The sequence below is a fragment of the Castor canadensis genome, chromosome 17, assembly GCF_047511655.1.
Source record: "Castor canadensis chromosome 17, mCasCan1.hap1v2, whole genome shotgun sequence".
NCBI lineage: Eukaryota > Metazoa > Chordata > Mammalia > Rodentia > Castoridae > Castor > Castor canadensis.
The window spans coordinates 50614569-50633699 of NC_133402.1; the positions used below are offsets into that span (position 1 = coordinate 50614569).

The following is a 19131-nucleotide window of genomic DNA, read 5'->3' on the forward strand; positions in this document are numbered from 1 at the left end:
TTTTGCTGATTTTTCATCTGAATAGCTCTCTGGAACTATGTTTTTAATGTCCTGTCTTACTACCTAGATTCATGATCCATAGCCTGCTTTGATTTTGAATCTTTTCATGTATTCCTGCTATAGATTGCTGACTTGATTCCAGTTTCTACTACCCTAAGCATTTCTACCATCTATCCACTTTCTCATTCTCTTAATCTAATTGGATTTAGCTGCCTGTTTCTGTGCTGGCAGTAGCCGTGAAATTAATGTTGACTCTTCTGTGAGAACATATCCACTGTCAAACTGGAGAGTTAAAAATATGATCTTTTTCTGAGTTATATTGTAGATGTAGTATAGTTAATAATACAAATTTAACGACAGGATTCTCTTTTAAAGTGATATTGAACAAATGATTCCTTAAATTAACCAAAGTTTAAAAAATAATCTTTCAGCCAAAGGAATTAAGTCATTATGAGTATTGGTTAATTCTTTTGCTGCTTTTGTGAGTAGAATGAATCCAGATATTGCCATAATTGTTTGGTTTGCAGAGGAAGAAAAGAAACAATGGATTCAGTCTTTATATTTCTCAAGGTGAATCTGTTAGTGACTAGACAGGGTCAGACAGGGTTTAATCATCTAGAAATCTTCGGATTTCTTTTCTTTTCTTTTTTTTTTTTTAAACATTGCTTCCTGCATGATTTGTCTCCTCAGCCATTACCCACAGGACTCTGAGAAGTCATAAAAATACGCAGGTGCCAACTGAAGGCCCAGCTTCTTCTTCAGTGTTATGGAAACACTGATTTCTTTTTTTAAAGTTTTGATCCATGTATATTCTAACCAGTAAGACTATTTTGTGTTATTTTCCATTTGTTTGAATTTAGTTCTTCTTTTCTTATCTTGCCTTACTGGAATATTCAAACCAAGAACAGTAGCAGCAAAAGAATGTTAACTTTCTGACAGACAGACAGAAAGGAAAGAAGGTATTTCATTATTACTAATGTTACTGAAAAACTATATAATAAAGATTAAAGAGACTACGAGGTTGGATACCATTTTTTAGTCTCTGCTGTACTTTAGTGGATCAATATTCCCTGCCATTTACTAATGATGCTTAAAATTTTAAGTTTTCATCAAATTATATGGATAAAATTTACATCTTTCTGAACTGAAGATGACTTTTTGTGGCTATAAGACTTTATTTTTATTTACTCCAGGAAATATATGTTATGTACAAAAATTTTCATAGAATTTAAAAGCAGTATTTAGTGTACCTTTATATAATATATAGTTTTAAACCCTTAAAACTATTACTTTAAATGCCTTTGAAAGATTTCCCATTCAGTCTGTAAATTAAATTAATAATGTTTAAAAATAAGAATTTTATAATAATTTCCATTTGCTCAGTACTTACAATATTCTAGGCAACAGTAGTAGTTACTTACATTCATTATTTTAGCTAATCCTCACAATAATCTTGTGAAATATTACTATCTCTATTTTCTAGTTGAGGACTAAAGCTTAAAAAGGCTGAAAGGAATATAGGTTGTATGTGGCAGAATAAAGATTAGGATTCTCCTTGTCTGCCCTGAGTATTAAGCTGTTAAGTGTTTTGGAACTTATTGAGTGATCAGTTTTCAAAAGACCAACAATAGTCTTACAACAATCTCTTCAGATCTCTTCCTTTGTTTTCTTGTCTTCTTTTTTTTTTTTTGCTGGAAATGTGGCTTGAAATCAGGACTTGGTGTTTGCAAAGCAGGCATTCTACTTCTTGAGCTATACCTTTAGTCCATTTTGCTCTGGTTTTTTTTGAAATGGGGTCTTATTCCCTAGGCTGGCCTCGAACCACGATCCTCCTGATCTCAGCCTCCTAAGTAGCAAAGATTACAGGTGTGGACCACTGGCAACTGGCTCTATTTCTTTCCTTTCTTTTGCTTTCTCATAAAAGCTTTATTTCAGTGCTTATGTGCCACATATTTCTGGGCAAACTTTCTAACTCTTTGAGCCTCATTTTCCATGACCTTAACAATGAGATAAAATTGCCAACCTCTTTAGTATGGTTGCATACATGTATATAAAAACATTTTTGCTGATATACAAATTCCCCAATAAATGTTTATTGAATCTGAATTTGAGGGGCCTCAGGATCTTGTTTGGCTAGTTCTGATATATAGACTTGTAAGTGATTTTCAGACTCTCACCTCACCCCCTTAGATTCAGCAGTCCTAGGTGGCTGCAGAACTAGTTATATTATGGGGAGAGATTCATCTATAGCCAGTCTACAGTAATGCTTCAACTTCTCTTTGGCTTCTGCATATTGTCCTGGGACATAATTTGGAACAGACTAGCTTTATGGCAAGATGAGAGGGACATGATGAGCACTCACAGAGTCAAAATCTGAGATGATCTCACTGTGGACCCCGAGTGCCCCTATTAGTAATATCCTCCTCAGTGTGGATGTCAGCAAAGTTAGGCAGGGAGGCAACTATGACCTTAATCTTGAGATCCAAAGTCTTAATGGGTTCTTTATCCTAGTAAGTTACTTTAATAAGTGAATGAATGAATGTTTAATAGGTTATGAGTTTTTCTATTTTTGGATACCTGACCAATGGAAGCAGTTTTAAGCTATGTTTTTCTGGTCACCAGGAAAGTTTTCATTCATGTGTGTTATATGAGAGATTAAGCTAGTAATTGACTATAGGCTATAGGAAAAGGAAGCTTCAGGACTTGAAATTTTATCTACTTATGCATTTGCTTCCTCCTGAGTTTTGAAGGTAGCTCACCATGGGCATGACTTAGTGATGCATCAAGATCTCTTTCTATAAGACATGAAAGATAGCTATTTTTTATGAAAATTTTAGGTGGATAAATGAATTAATATCCTTTCAGCTATTGCCAAGACAATTTCAATTTCTATTCAGGTATTCTATGAATGATATTTCTCCCAATTTTTTCATTTTTACTTTACTTGGGTGCTATGCTTAGGACTCAGAAAAAGAGCACATTTTTTGTATAGGATCTTTAGTTCTTTTTAAAATTTTGTAACCATAAATCAGCCCTGAGTTCAAACCACAGTACTGTTAAAAAATTTTGGAATTCTCTTAGTAAGCTTACACACTGTCAAAGGATAAAAATTTACTATCCTGTGAAAAGAACATTTAGAATGTTTACAATGAAATATTGAATAGTTACATGTAATTTTGCTCCTTTCTAAAGCACTACCAATTGAAAATACAGGGATTAAAAGTATACCCACTGGATAAGCAAAGTTGGTAAGAAATTGAGAGTAGAAACTGTGATTTAGCAGACTTTAGATAGCTGAATCCCAAGCTGCTAGTGGGAATAGCTGAGAACTAATCTCATTTATACAACATATTCTCAAAAGGTATAGGAAACTATAGCCCCAAGGACCTTTGGAACTCAGGATGGAAAAAAAATACATGTATCTTCTCCCTTATCGAATTTTGTGGCTTTCCTCTCATCCTGTGAGGTTTTTCATAGAGGTTAAATAGAGCATCTGTGGGCTGGGAAATTTCATAGTTGAGGAAATGAATTCTGTATTGAAAACTGAATTAAGTGATAATATGCCTATTGAATGTTTACTGATAAAACTTCTAACCTTCCCCCTCCACATGGCTCTTGAAATCTGGGTAGTCAGACTATACTCATTAAACAAGAGAAATCTGATCAGGATAAGAAGGGCCTAATGATGCCAACGGTGCCAGCTTTTTGTATTTTTTTAGCTTCTGAGTTCCAAACCCACTGTTTCTGGCCTTTCCTTATGATACTGTAGCTGGAGTCTGCGAAGCACATTTCTTCCTTGTCAGCTGAATATGTCTTAGTCTCTGGCAGTAAGGCATATTGCAGAAAACCTACTAGGCTGGAGGATGAAGAAAGGATGTGATTCTTGTTTCATCCTGGAGCCAAACTGCTTTTCAGATAGTTGGTGTTTGCAGTATTTCCCATGGCAAACAAAGAATGACTTCCAGCAACATTCTTCCTCACCTTGCAGTTACTAGATAGAATGTTGCTAAAATAGCCTGCCATTTCCTCACACATTTGTAGCTTAGTCTTTTGGGACTGCTAAAGTTGCTACCTCTTTTATATTGTAAGGTTCTCTTTTACATTTGTAGTTGTTTACCACCTTTTACTTACTTAATGATTTACATTAATTTTTTTGTTTGAGTAGCTGACATAATTTCTGTCTCTGGAGTTTGAAAAGATAGAATCTCCTTTAGAAAAGAAAACCTGAAAATTTAGAGAACAGGAGAGAAAGAAGGAGAGGGAGAGGGAGAAATACCAGGCAGAAGCAGTGGTGGCAGAAGGATGGGGAATGAAAAAAGTAATGAAGACTCAGAAAACACAACACTGGACTCAATAATGAGCAGATTTGAAATCTCAACCAGACAGGGGTCTTTTTTTTAAATTTCTTTTATTCATATGTGCATACAATGTTTGGGTCATTTCTCCCCCCTGCCCCAACCCCCTCCCTTTTCCCCTGCCCCCTTGCTACCAGGCAGAAAGTATTTTGCCCTTATCTCTAATTTTGTTGTAGTGAGAGTATAAGCAATAGTAGGAAGGACCAAGGGTTTTTGCTAGTTGAAATAAGGATAGCTATACAGGGAGTTTGCTTGCATTGCTTTCCTGTACATATGTGTTACATTCTAAATTAATTCTTCTTGAACTAACCTTTTCTCTAGTTCCTGGTACCCTTCTGTTGGCCTCTGTCACTTTAAAGTTTCTGCATTAGTTCCTTGGCATTGAGGACATCAAATGGTATCTTGTTTTTTTGGGTTTCTTGCCTATCCTCATATCTCCCTTGTGTGCTCTTGCCTCATCATGTGATCAAAGTCCAGTCCCCTTGTTGTGTTTGCCCTTGATCTAAAGTCCGCATGTGAAGGAGAACATATGATTTTTTGTCTTCTGGGCCTGGCTAACCTCACTTGGGATGATGTTCTCCAGTTCTATCCATTTACCTGCAAATGATAAGATTTCATTCTTCTTCATGGCTGAGTAGTATTCCATTGTGTATAAATACCACATTTTCTTAATCCATTCATTAATAGTGGGGCATCTTGGCTGTTTCCATAACTTGGCTATTGTGAATAGTGCTGCAATAAACATGAGTGTGCAAGTTGCCTTTGGAGTAACCTGTGTCGCATTCCTTTGGTTATATTCCCAAGAGTGGTATTGCTGGATCCTATGGCAGATCTATGTTGAGATTTTTAAGAAGCCTCCAAATTTTTTTCCAGAGTGGTTGTACTAGTTTGCATTCCCACCAGCAGTGTATAAGGGTTCCTTTTTCCTCACATCCTTGCCAACACCTGTTGTTGTTGGTGTTTCTAATGATGGCTATTCTAACAGGGATGAGGTGGAATCTTAGTGTGGTTTTGATTTGCATCTCCTTAATGACTAGAGATGGTAAGTATTTTTTTCATGTGTTTTTTGGCCATTTGAATTTCTTTTGAGAAATTTTTGTTTAGTTCACTTTCCCATTTCTTTATTGGTTCATTAATTTTGGGAGAGTTTAGTTTTTTGAGTTCCCTGTATATTCTGGTTATCAGTCCGTTGTCTGATGTATAGCTGGCAAATATTTTCTCCCACTCTGTGGGTGGTCTCTTCAGTTTAGAGATAATTTCTTTTGGTGAGCAGAAGCTTTTTAGTTTTATGAAGTCCCATTTATCTATGCTATCTCTTAGTTGCTGTGCTGCTGGGGTTCCATTGAGAAAGTTCTTGCCTATACCTATTAATTCCAGAGTATTTCCTACTCTTTCTTGTACCAACTTTAGAGTTTGGGGTCTGATATTAAGGTACTTGATCCATTTTGAGTTACTACTGGTATAGGGTGATAAACATGGATCTAGTTTCAGTTTTTTGCAGACTGCTAACCAGTTTTCCCAGCAGTTTTTGTTGAAGAGGCTCAGACAGGGGTCTTATAGTCTACGTAGCATATAGGCATGGGGAAAGTTCTGTCTTCTTCCTGGTATTTGGGTGTGGCACAGTAGTACTAATGCACTTTAAAAGGTCTTTGCATTTTTCTATCCCTAGGAATCCACAGCAGGGCTCAGATACTTTCTCACTAAGTGCTGTGCTACAGAGTTGGCTTAGCTATAGGGGAAAGAATTTTGAGTCAAAATCACAGAGAGGTGTACTCAGTAGGAAACTGTAAGAGTTACAGAGTTACAGAGGGGAGTATTAGTCACTTCCCATGTGGGCAGTCAAGTAGGAAACCTAGCTACCAGAACTCCAGGAAGAGGAAGGAGCAGGGACAAGTGATTATAGGCAGCAGTTAAGTTTTGAAAGTCAGAGACCTGGAGGATAGAGCATATAGGCCCTGTAGAGTTGGTTACTGCATCCCCATAGAGTTCTTCTACCTTATAGCAGAAATTTGAAGGTGCCAGAGACTAGGAACCTGACATCAGGTATCATGTGGTATGCTCCAACTAGTCCTGGGAAGCAGGACTAGCCAAGCGTAATTACTGAAGGTTCAGCCTACAAACCATCCCCTCTGGTAGCTAAGCAAGCAATGCAGAGGAAGCCAAATAGTGCACAGAGTATGCAGACTCTGGTCCTGGTGGCGAGTGACATACAGCTGAAATGGACAAAGAAAGCTAGCCGGCATTGATCAAGATTTTGTGCTGCTTTCCATGCTATATACATCCTTAGAGGATGGGAAAATTGTCTTTTTTTAAAAAATAAAAAATTCATTTTTATTTTCTCTTCTGTTCTTTTCTCCTTGTTTGCTTCTCTACAGAAATGCTTTGAATCAGCCTGATTGATTTAAATATTTACATACAGATTTTGAAATGCCATTTTCCTGAACAATTTCTTTTTATCTTTGCTTTTATATTTTTCTTATGTTACTTTTCTATCTAATATCTAATGTCTTTGACTTGTTTTTTATGTGTTTTTGATATGTGCTCTCATTATAAGGTACAGCAGACCTGGGGCTTATGGTCTCTGCCTCAGCATCCTAAGTGCCTGGACTGTAGATGTGAACCACCACACCCAGATTTTATTTACTGTTTAATCCTTTGTTTTTCTTCTCTCTCCTTACCCCACCACCTTTTAAAATTTGTTTTCTGTCTTCAGTTACATCAGCATTCTTTGTTTCTTCTTTTTCATCTTTCCCCTTTCTAAATTTTTTATTTTCATTGTACTTTTTGCTTTTTCAAAAACTTTCTGATTTTACCTTTCTCTGGATCTTCCCTACCTTTTCCCTTCTTGTTTCTCATTCCCCCCTTCTATTCACTTTTCCCTCTTCTCCTTTTATGTTTCTTATTTTTCTAACACTATTCACTAATAGTATTCCTCTTATTTTGTGTGAATTCCTACCATTATTAACTAATATCTTTTTAGTTCACACAGTATCATCTTTGCTACTTCATTTGTCTAATGTTATTGGAGTTGTAGTGGTGATTGTTTTTAATTGGTTATTAGTGTATTTCCATAGCAGGTTTGTCTATCATTTATGATTGCTTCCATAGTCAGTTTTCTTTTGTCTGAGTGGTGCTGGGAATCAGGCTCAGTGCACTGAGCTTATTGAGTGTTTGACTACAGAGTTATACCCTCAGTCTAATGATGAGGGACTGAATCTTAAACTTAAATCAACCTATTCCCACTTAACTATTGTGAATACTTCAACTGAAAGAATATAGGAGATAAAAATGTCCAAACAGTGACTTGACTCCATATATGCAAGTCTGAAAGCAGAAACACAAGAAATTTGGAAAAAAACCAAGGCAACGTGACTGTTTGAAAACTTAACAGTTCCACAGTAAGATAGTTTATAGTGAAGTGGATGGTATTCCAGAAAACAAATTCAAAAGAATGATTATTGGAATGGGCAATTAAATTACAAAGAGGACATGAATAAACACCTGAGTGCATCCAAAGAACACAGATAAACAGCTGAATCAAATAAGGAAGACAGTTGAAAATATGAAACAGGAATTCAGTAAAGAGCCAGAAATTCTGAAAAAAATTAAATTGAAAATTTAAAAATGTAAAGCTCAATATAAAAAAACTCAGTTGAAAACTTCACCAATTGTCTGGGCCAAGTGGAAAACAGAAAATCAGGTTTTGAAGACAGTGTAGATGAATGAGAATATTCAGACAGTACAGAAAAAGTAAGGAGGTACAAGGAGGACAGACCTCTGGGACACCACTAAAGACCAAACTTATAAAACATGGGCATAGAAGAAGGAGAATAGATACAAATTAAAGGTATAGAAAACATATTTAATAAAATAATCACAGAAAATTTCCCCAAATCTTGGGAAATTCTAGGTACAGGAGGCTTTGAGTGTCCCACACAGAATGTTCTAACATCATGTTATAGTTGAAACATTGAGTATGTAGATCAAAGAGTGAATACTGAATGCTGCAAGAAGCACCAAGTCACATATAAAGGCAAACCCATCAGCATAACAGCATATTTCTCAACAAAAACTGTAAAGTTGAAGAGGGGACAGAAGCCCTGAAGGAAAATAACTGCCAAGGTACATTACTGTGTCCAGCAAAGAAATCCTTCATAATTGAAGGGGAAATACAACTTTCCGTGATAAACTAAAGGAATTTGTGACCACTGTGACAGCACTGCAGAAAATATTTAAATGAGCCCTACACACAAAATGGGAATATAAACACAATCATGAGAATACAGGAAACAATAAATCTCACTAGAATGGAAGATCAGGAAATAACCAAACTTAATAAAACAGCAAAATGACAGGAGTTAGTACCTACTTTTCAGTAATAACTCTGATAAAGGTCTCAATTCTCCAATTAAAATACATAGATTGGGGCCAGGAGTGTAATTACACCTCAGGAGGTGGAGATAGGAGAATCACAGTTTGAGGCAACCTGGCAAAAATGTTAGTGAGACCTTGTTTCCAAAAACAAGCTGGGCATGCTGATGCACACCTGTAATCTCAGCTGTTGGGGGGTAGATATAGGAAGATTGCAGTTCTAGGCCAGTTCAGGCATATAAGTTAGCGAGATCTTGCTCAAATAACAAGTAGGATGTGATGACATATTTCTTTAATACGAGCTTCATGGGAGGTGGAGGTCTGAGGATCACAGTTTGAAGCCAGTTCTGGGCAAAAAGCGTGGGACCCCACCAGAAAAATAACTGAAAGCAAAAAGTAGTGGAAACATGATTCAAATGATAAAGTGATTTAAGCCCTGAGATCAAATTCCAGTACTGTAAAAAAGACACAGACTAGTAGGTGGGGCAAGATGATGGTTTAGATGCTTCATGTGGATGTGAAAAGTCAGGTAAGAAAGGGGAAACTATATTTCAAAGAGAAAAAGAGAGGAAAAGCAAGGGAACCACAAAAAAGGTGATCAAATAAATAAATAGCATAGCACGGAGAAACAGAAAAGTGATACGGAGAAAAGTGAAAGACAATCTACAGGTTCCAGGCCTGCTCCCTAGTGGGAGAAGAATTCCTGAAGCTATAACCTCAAGGTAAGCCAGAAAAACCTAGTGACAACAAACTGGTAGGCATAGTCACAGGATAATCCTACAGTTCTTATAACTGTAAACCCAGTGGTGGGTAATGATTTGTTGTGACAGTGACTCCCCCTTTGTGGCAGACTAGTGTGAGAAAAGAATGGCACTTTTTTTGGCTTCTGGATCTCAGAGAATTATAGCCAGGCACCATATTGAGAGGGGGGCCTATTGTTTGAGACTGCAATACTACAGGGACCTGAAAACAGTGTCTGGGTAGGAGACTGTTGTAAGAGGTGGTTGGGTGGTTGTAGAGAGGAAGAAGGTCTAACATGGACCCACTGAGAAGTTTAACCAGTAGAGAGTTTGGGCAGTGAGGGCGTGGTAGTTGGTAGCCCTATCCTTGTGGAGAGGAATGAACTCCACCACATGTAAATCACTGTAGATACAAGTTCTTGTGTTACTGACTTGTTCTGTCTGAGCCCAGGGTCTTTGTCTTGCAATTTCAAAGAATGAAAATCATGGACAATGAGAGTGGGCAAAAGCAGGAAAATTTATTGAGAAGGAGAAAGAGCAAAGAGCCAAGATCCCATAGCTGTCTTACAGGTGGTAGGGGTCCCAAAACAGGTTTGCTGCTAACTGTTCTTTGTCTCGTGGCTTATATTTAGAAAGTTCAAACAAAGACTCTTATCCTGATTGGCTGGCAGCCACTTGGATTGCCTTCGTGGGCCAACCAGGCCTCTGCTTGCTTTGTTTATGTATTTCTTGTCCTATCAAGTCTCTGATCACGCTTTAGACAATGAATAGGATTCAACCACATTCCTCTAGATGAGGAAGTTAGCCATATGTCATGTGACCTCTGTGTCTGTTACTTTCTTTTTTAAATTTCAGATACTATATTTTTCAATTCTAAAATTTCAATTTGGGGCTGTCGTAGTAGCCAAGTGGTAGATCACCTGCCTAGCAAGCATGAGGCCCTGAGTTCAAACCCTAGTAATCCCCCCCTCAAAAAATACCAAAAAAGCTATTCCTAGAATTTCTGTTTCTTTTTTTTATAGTTTATAATTTACTCCAAGGGTTTTTACGCATTATAGGCATATCTTCTTTACATTCTTTCAAAAAATTCATTTATTCATATATGCATACAGTGTTTGGGCCACTTCTCCCCCCTGACCCCCAATCCCTCCCTCTCCCCCCAACCTCCCCTGGATTCCAGGCAGAACATGTTTTGCCCTTTCCTCCAATTTTGTTGAAGAAAAGATAAGCAATAATTAGAAAGACGAAGTGTTTTTGCTAGTTAAATAAGGATAGCTATACAGAGAGATTCCTAGCATTGCTTTCATGCACAAATGTGTTATAACCTGAATTGATTCATATCTATCTGACCTTTTCACTAGTTCCCAATAACCTTCCCATATTGAACTCTGTTGCTTTAAGGTTTCTGTATAAGTTCTTCTGCAGTGGGGATATCAAATACTTTCAAGTTTTGGGTTTCCAACCTATCCCCATACCTCCTGTATGTGCTCTCCCCCTCTGTTTGTGACCCAAGTCCAACCACATTGCTGCATTTGCCCTAGATCTAAAGTCCGCATATGAGGGAGAACATACGATTTTTGGTCTTCTGAGCCTGACTAACCTCACTGAGAATGATGTTCTCTAGTTCCATCTATTACTTGAGAATGATAAGATTTCATTCTTCTTCATGGCTGAGTAAAACTCCATTGTATATAAGTACCACATTTTCTTAATCCATTCATCAGTAGTGGGGCATCTTGGCTGTTTCCATACTTGGTTATTGTGAATAGCACTGCAATAAACATGGGTGTGCAGGTGCCTTTGGAGTAACCTGTGTCACAGTCCTTTGGGTATATCCCCAGAGTGGGATTGTTGGATCCTATGGCAGATCTATGTTTAGATTTTTAAGAAGCCTCCAAATTTTTTTCCAGAGACGTTGCACTAGCTTGCATTCCCACCAGCAGTTTATGAGGGTTCCTTTTTCCCCACATCCTTGCTAACACCTATAGTTGGTGGTGTTTTTGATGATAGTTATTCTAACAGGGGTGAGGTGGAATCTTAGTGTGGTTTTGATTTGCATTTCCTTTATGGCCAGAGATGGTGAGCATTTTTCGTGTGTTTTTTGGCCATTTGAATTTCTTCTTTTGAGAAAGTTCTGTTTAGTTCAGTTGGCCATTTCTTTATTGGTTCATTGATTTTGGGAGAGTTTAGTTTTTTAAGTTCTCTGCATATTCTGGTTATCAGTCCTTTGTCTGATGTGTAGCTGGCAAATATTTTCTCCCACTCTGTGGGTGGTCTCTTCACTTTAGAGACTATTTCTGTTGTTGCGCAGAAGCTTTTTAATTTTATGAAATCACATTTGTCCATTCTTTCTCTTAGTTGCTGAGCTGCTGGGGTTCTACCGAGGAAGTCCTTGCCTATACCTATTACTTCCAGAGTGTTTGCTGCTCCTTCCTGTACTAACTTCAGAGTTTCGGGTCTGATATTAAGGTCCTTGATCCATTTTGAGTTGATACTAGTATAGGGTGATTAACATGGATCTAGTTTTAGTATTTTGCAGATGGGCAACCACTTTTTCCAGCAACATTTGTTGAAGAGGCTGTCTTTTCTCCATCGTATGTTTTTGGCACCTTTTCCAAAAATAAGGTGGGCATAGCTGTGTGGATTCATATCCGTGTCCTCTATTCTTTTCCAATGGTCTTCATGTCTGTTTTTGTGCCTGTACCATGCTGTTTTTATTGCTATTGCTTTTGTAATATAGTTTGAAGTTAGGTATTGTGATACCTCCAGCATTGCTCTTTTTGCTGAGTATTGCCTTGGCTATTCACGGTCTATTGTGTTTCCAAACGAACTTTAGGGTAGATTTTTCAATGTCTGTAATGAATGTCATTGGGATTTTGATGGAATTTGCATTAAACATGTAGACTGCTTTTGGTAGTATAGCCATTTTTACTATGTTGATTCTACCAATCCATGAGCACGGGAGATCTTTCCATCTTCTATAGTCTTCCTTGATCTCTTTCTTCAGGGATTTGTAGTTCTCCTTATAGAGCTCATTCACATTCTTTGTTAAGTTTACTCCTAGGTATTTGATTTTTTTTGAGGCTATTGTAAATAATTTTTTCCATATATTCCTTTTCAGTTTGTTCGTTATGATTTTTGTAAGTTGATTTTGTATTCTGTCACCTTGCTGTAGTTGTTTATGGTGTCTAAGAGTTTTTGGGTAGAGTTTTTTTTGGGTCTTTAGCATATAAGATCATGTCGTCTGCAAATAGGGTTATTTTGACAGTTTCTTTACCTATTTGTATTCCTTTTATTTCTTCTGTTGCCTAATTGCTCTGGCTAGGAATTCCAGTACTATGTTGAGTAGGAGTGGGGACAGTGGGCACCCTTGTCTTGTTCCTGATTTTGGGGGAAATGGTTTCACTTTTTCTCCATTAAGTATGATGTTGGGTATAGGTTTGTCATATATAGCTTTTATAATGTTGAGGTACTTTCCTTCTATTCCTAGTTTTCTTAGAGCTTTTATCATGAAGTGGTGTTGGATCATATCAAAGGTTTTTTCTGCATCTGTTGAGATGATCAGGTGGTTTTTGTCTTTGCTTCTCTTAATGTGCTGTATTACATTTATAAATTTGTGTATGTTGAACTACCCCTGCATCCCTGGGATGAAGCCGACTTGGTTGTGATGAATGATCTTTTTGATGTGTTGTTGGATTTGGTTTGCCATTATTTTATTTGAGGTTTTTGCGTCGATGTTCATTAAGGAGATTGGCTTATAATTCTTTTTGGAGGTGTCTTTGTCTGGTTTTGGGATGAGTGTAATACTGGCTTGATAAAATGAGTTAGGCAGTGTTCCTTCCCTTTCTATTTTGTGGAACAGTTGAAGGAGAGTTGGTATTAGTTTTTCTTTGAAGGTCTGATAGAATTCAGCAGAGAATCCATCAGGTCCTGGACTTTTCTGGGAGACTCTTTATTGCTGCTTCAATTTCATTTTGTGTTATAGATCTATTCAGGTGATTAATGTCATTTTGGTTCAATTTTGGATGGTCATAAGTATCTAGAAATCTGTCCATTTCTTCAAGATTTTAAATTTTTTTTAGAATATAGGTTCTTGAAGTAGTCTCTGATGATTTCCTGGATTTCCATGGTGTTAGTTGTTATCTCCCCTTTTGCATTTCTGATTTACTGATTTTGGTATTTTTTTCTCCTCAGTTTAGTCAGGTTTGCAAGGGGTCTGTTTGTCTTTTCAAAGAACACGCTTTTTGTTTCATTGATTCTTTGTATTTTTTTTTGTTTCTATTTCATTAATTTCAGCCCTTAATTTTATTATTTCTCTCCTTCTGCTTGTTTTGGGATTTGCTCATTCTTGTTTTTCTAGGAGTTTGAGATGTAGCATTAGTTCATTGATTTGAGATCTTTCTGTCCTTTTAATATATGAACTCATGGCCATCAACTTTCCTCTTAAGACTGCCTTTGCTGGTTAGATCAAGAAGAATTAAAAGATAACACACATGTGCAGGAAATCAATGCTATCCTTATCTCAACTAGCAAAAATCCTTGGTCCTTCCTGTTATTGCTTATACTCTGTCTTCAACAAAATTAGAGATAAGGGCAAAATAGTTTCTTCTGGGTAGCAAGGGGGTTGGGGGGAGAGGGAGGGGACAGGGCGGGGTAAGGGAGGGGGTGGGGGAAGGAGGGAGAAATGACCAAAACATTGTATGCAAATATGAATAAAAAAAAAGAAAATGAGTAAGAAGAGGCTGATGTACAAGGTTTAACTTTCACCTTGTGTGGAAGAGTGTACGGCAGAGAAACCGGAAAAGAATCTATTTTCAGCACAGAACTAATGATAGATGAAAGACACTACTATCTCATTCAAAATCCAGAATAGGCAAAACTAAGAAAAACGTTGCTTATTGATGGCAATGCTATAAGGAATGTCCCAATACTCCATGCTGTGGCCATCTCTGGATGCAGAACTAGGTGAGATCAAGGAGACATGCCACAGGGGCCTGCATAGTGATTCCATGGATATTTATATTCTTACTTAAACTTACATTGAGGAAATAAATTATTTACAGAGGGAAAAAAAAAGACTGCCTTTGCTGTGTCCCATAGGTTCTGTGTTTTCATTTTCATTAACTTCCAAGAACCTTTTCATTTCCTCTTTTATTTTATCAATCACCCATTGATCATTGAGCAGTGTGTTGTTTAGCTTCCAGTTGTTTGCATGTTTTCTGCTGTTGTATTTGTTGTTGAGTTCTTTTTTAATGCATTGTGATCAGATAGAATGCATGGGGTTATTTCTATTTTCTTACACTTGCTGAGGCTTGCTTTGTGCCTTAAGATATGATCAATTTTGCAGAAGGTTCCATTGGCTGGGAGAAGAATGTACATTGTGTAGCAGTTGGATGAAATATTGTGTAGACATCAGCTAGGTCCATTTGATTTATGGTGTGATTTAGTTCTAGAATTTCTTTATTGATTTTTTGTTTGGATGACCTATCTATTGGTGATAGGGGAGTATTAAAAAGTCTCCCACTACAACTGTGTTTGAGTCTATTATGCTTTAGGTTCTTCTGAGTATGTTTGATGAAACATACTCAGTGCACTGACATTGGGTGCATATAGGTTGACAATTGTTATTTCCTTTAGTGTATTTCACCTTTTGTTAGTATGGAGTGTCCTTCTTTATCTCGTTTGATGAATGTAAGTTTGAAGTCTACTTTATCTGAGATAAGCATTGCTACTTCTGCCTGTTTTTGGGGGTCATTGGCTTCATAAATCTTCTTCCAGCCTTTTACCCTAAGCCAGTGTTTTTTTTCTGTCAATGAGATGGGTCTCCTGTAAACAACAGATTGTTGGATCTTCCTTTTTAATCCAGTTTGCCAGTTGTCTTTTGATGGGGAGTTAAGTCTGTTAACATTCAGTGTTAGTATTGATAGGTTTGTGGTGATTTCTGTCATTTAGTTGTTTTTGTTGTTTAAGGGTTTGATTGTGTGCAGCTGAATCAGTGTTACTCTCTTATTCCTTGTCTTTTCTTCTCCTGTGGTTTGGTACTGCCTGTGCTCTGATGGTTTTGTTTGGTTTCATTTTCTGCATGCAGAATTCCTTGAAGAATCTTTTGTAGTGGTGGCTTTGTGGTCATATATTGTTTTAGTTTCTGTTTATCATGGAAGACTTTTATTGCTCCATCTATTTTAAATGATAGTTTTGCTGTGTAGAGTATCCTAGGGTTGAAGTTGTTTTCATTTAGTGCCCGGAATACCTCACTCCACGTTCTTCTTGCTTTTAAGGTTTTCATTGAGAAATCTGCTGTGATTTTGATGGGTTTTCATTTGTATGGTTGTTTTTTCTCTCTTACAGCCTTCAATATTCTTTTTCTATTCTCTGTGCTTGTTGTTTTAATGATAATATGTCGTGGGGTAGTTCTATTTTGGTCAAGTCTGTTTAGTGTCCTGGAGGCTTCCTGTACCTGTATTGGCATAGGTTCTCTAGATTTGGGTAATTTTTTGTTATTATTTTTTTGAAAATATTATGAATTCCTTTTGCTTGCACCTCTTCTCCTTCTTCAATGCCCATAATTCTCAGGTTTGGTCTTTTGATGGAGTTGCTGAGTTGTTGCATATTCCTTTCACAAGTCTTGAGTTTTTTGACTAATAGTTCTTTAGCTTTTCCTTTAATTTCCATTTCATCTTTAAGTTCTGAGATTCTGTCTTCCGCTTGTTCTAGTCTGGTGGAGTGGCCTTCCATTGTGTTCTATATTTCTGTTTCATTCTTTTTTCTGAGGTTTTCCATATTATAGGTCACTTCCTCTTTAATATTGTCAATTTTCACCTATAATTCATTTATCTCTCTATAGTGTTCTCTGTTTCACTTTAGTGTTTATTTAGGGCTTGTATGAGTTCATTTATTTGTTTCTGTGTCTTCTCATAGTCTTTAGTTTTGGTGTCTTTGAATTTCTTGAGTGCCTCTTGTATGTTTTGGTTGACCATGTATAGTAATATCTCCATGAAATTCTCAGTGATTACTTTCATGATTTCTTCTTTCAGGGTGTTCTTATGGGCTTCATTGGGTTCCTTGGTGTAGGTGATCTTTATTTTGTTGGAGTCTGGAACTGAGTATCAATTTTCTTCAATTCCCTCTGAATCCTGTATTAAATTATTCTTTGGGGGAGATTGGTTTCCATCCCTTTTACATCTTCCCTTTGCTCTACTTGGTACTGTGTAACTATGTTCTTAATAGGCTATTGGTGATTTCAGTTACCTGTTTTCTTTCCCTTTGTTTAATTTTGTTTTGTGGATGTATTAGGTTTTAAGTTAGTGCATGTATGCTATTTCTGCCCCTGGTCTGTGTATAATTTAGTATTAGCTAACTCACAATAGTAAAACTAACAATACAAAATAAAACAATAACAAAACAAAACAAATAAAAGACCCCCAAAGAAATCACAGGGGGGCATGACAAACACACACAGAGAAACAAACAGGAAACAAAACAAAACAAAACAAACACAAAAAAATTCCAGGTTCAGGAACAATAGAATTTCAGTCTTAGTAGGTCTGGTGTTACTCCTTCAGCATCCAGTCCTGGTGTTGGTATTTAAGCAGAGGCTCTATCTTAGTCTCCCCAGGTGTCTGGGGAGTGTTGCCAGTGTTTTTCCTGTCTTTCAGTGGCAGGTGCTTAGTCAGCTCCTCCCTCAGAGAGGTGTGGCAGTTTGAGTTTGTATATTGTCCTCAGGTTCTGGAGAACAGCTCTGTAGCCCACCAGCTGTCCTGCTTTGGAGTTGGGTTTTCACTGCGTTGGTTTATTAGGGGCTTGTTTTTTTTGCCTCACCCCCTTTCTCTGGGCAAGGTCAGAGATCTGTCAGCTGGCTCCCTGCTGTCAGTGTGTTATGATGGTTTGCTGATTGTTTTTCAATTTTACAGCATCGTTTTACTTTGGATGTTGCTCTCTGGCTCAGTAGATGAGCTTTGTGGATCACTGTCTGCCCTAGTTCAAGCAGCGATTTATCACCTGCCTGCTGTCAGCCCTTCTGCCTTTCCAGTCTTTGTTTACTGAAAGTTTGTGCAGAGGTTAGCTCCTTGCCCCTCTCCCCTTCTCTGGTGTAGTTATAACACCCTGCCCCTTCTGCTGCATGTTCCTTTTCAGTTCCTTGGTTATTATTCAGTTTTTTTTTGTGGGGCAGGGGGTCAGTCTGTCCAGGGGGCTATGCCGGTTTATCCCAGATGTGACTGTGGGAATACCGCATGATGCTTGGTGCTCACCTGTTGGCATGCTGAATGTCTCCCAAGCAGGTTTGGAGCTGGTGGTGCCAGAGCCAACCTGCTTTTTCTGTGTAATTGGCATGGAGAACCTTCTATGGGCTGAGGGTTTAGGATGTCAAAGTTTTGATTCTTCTTGGTGCTTTTTTTCTGCCAACTGTGGCTCCAGCATCTCAGCAAGTTTTTTTGATTTATGGAGCTCGTGCTGTCTGCTTCTGCAGTCTAGTTGCCATCTTGGATCCTCTCTTTTTTTTTACTTTCCCACAGGAACTTTGGGAGTCTTTGTGCCAGTTGTTTTCTCACAGAGATCTTGGAAGTCTCCATGCCTGTTGTTTTCTCATAGAGACTTTGGAACTCAAAAGTCTCGTGCTTCTTAATTTATCACAGGCACCATGCCCTGACTGCTTAGGTTTCCTCTGCCTCCTGCCGTGTTTCACTTGGAGTCTGTGGCTGGTGAATTGCTGGGCCTCCACGAGCTGCCTACTGTCTGTGTGGGGTGTGCTATTATGTGGAACCAAGAGTGCTGAACCCAAGTTCTTTGGATTACTCAGTTTCCTTGCCTTCTTCCTCCCACAGGTGGTTAACTTCTGGTGGTATCTGAAAGGACTGAGACCAGCAGATAGAGTGTCTGGTCCCTTGTTTTTTTCCATCCAGTGCAAAACTCAGTGCTGTGTTTCTTCCATGCTCCCTCTTGCATTCAGCAGACACCCCTATGTTTGGACACTTACTGCCTCTGGGAGGACAGACTTAGGGACCTGTGGAGTCTGTGGAAGCATGCAAAGCTTTTGGCCAACAGTGGCTTTCAGTACATAAAGCAGAAAGAAAGTGAATGCAGTTGTTGCTATTATTGTGGCTTATTTTCTTCTCTCTGAGTGGTGCTGGAGATTGTGCTTTCAAGAGAAGATCACTAAGAAGTCTACTGAATAAAACTGGAAGATATATCCATCCCAGTAGATGCAGAAATCATATGAGAGAAACAAGAAATATGAAAGAAAAAGGCAACACTACTCCTTGAAAAGCTCATTACTCCTCAGTAACAGAATTCAAAGTTACTAAAATACCAGAGAAAGAATTCAAAACTTTACTTAAAAAATGATAATGACCTCAGAGAGATCCCAAAGAAACTGTTGAGTGAAAGTAAGGAAGACAGGCAAGAATGTCAGCAACATGGGTGAGAAATTCAGCAAGGATATTGAGATTGTGGGGAAAAAAAGAGAAATGTTGGAGTTGAAAAACTCACCAAATCAAAAAACAAAATAAAACAAAACAAAAAGCCCACAGTAGAAAGCACCATTGATTGACTAGACCAAGCACAGGAATGATGTCAGGCACTGAAGGCAGTCAATGAAAGAATTACAAACAAATATGACCATAGGTTTGGAGAACTATTTGGTCTTGGACAAGTGTCCAAATCTAAGA

The 19131-nt window shown here is 37.8% G+C and overlaps 1 protein-coding gene and 1 pseudogene across 9 annotated transcripts in view; one reads left to right on the forward strand and one right to left on the reverse strand.

Moving 5' to 3' along the window:
- The window catches only part of Dock3 (dedicator of cytokinesis 3), a 561871-nt gene that overhangs the window by 136047 nt on the left and 406693 nt on the right, over positions 1–19131 (forward strand). The gene's annotated exons all lie outside the window — the stretch shown is intronic.
- LOC141418682 (small nucleolar RNA SNORA73 family) lies at positions 661–779 on the reverse strand (annotated as a pseudogene).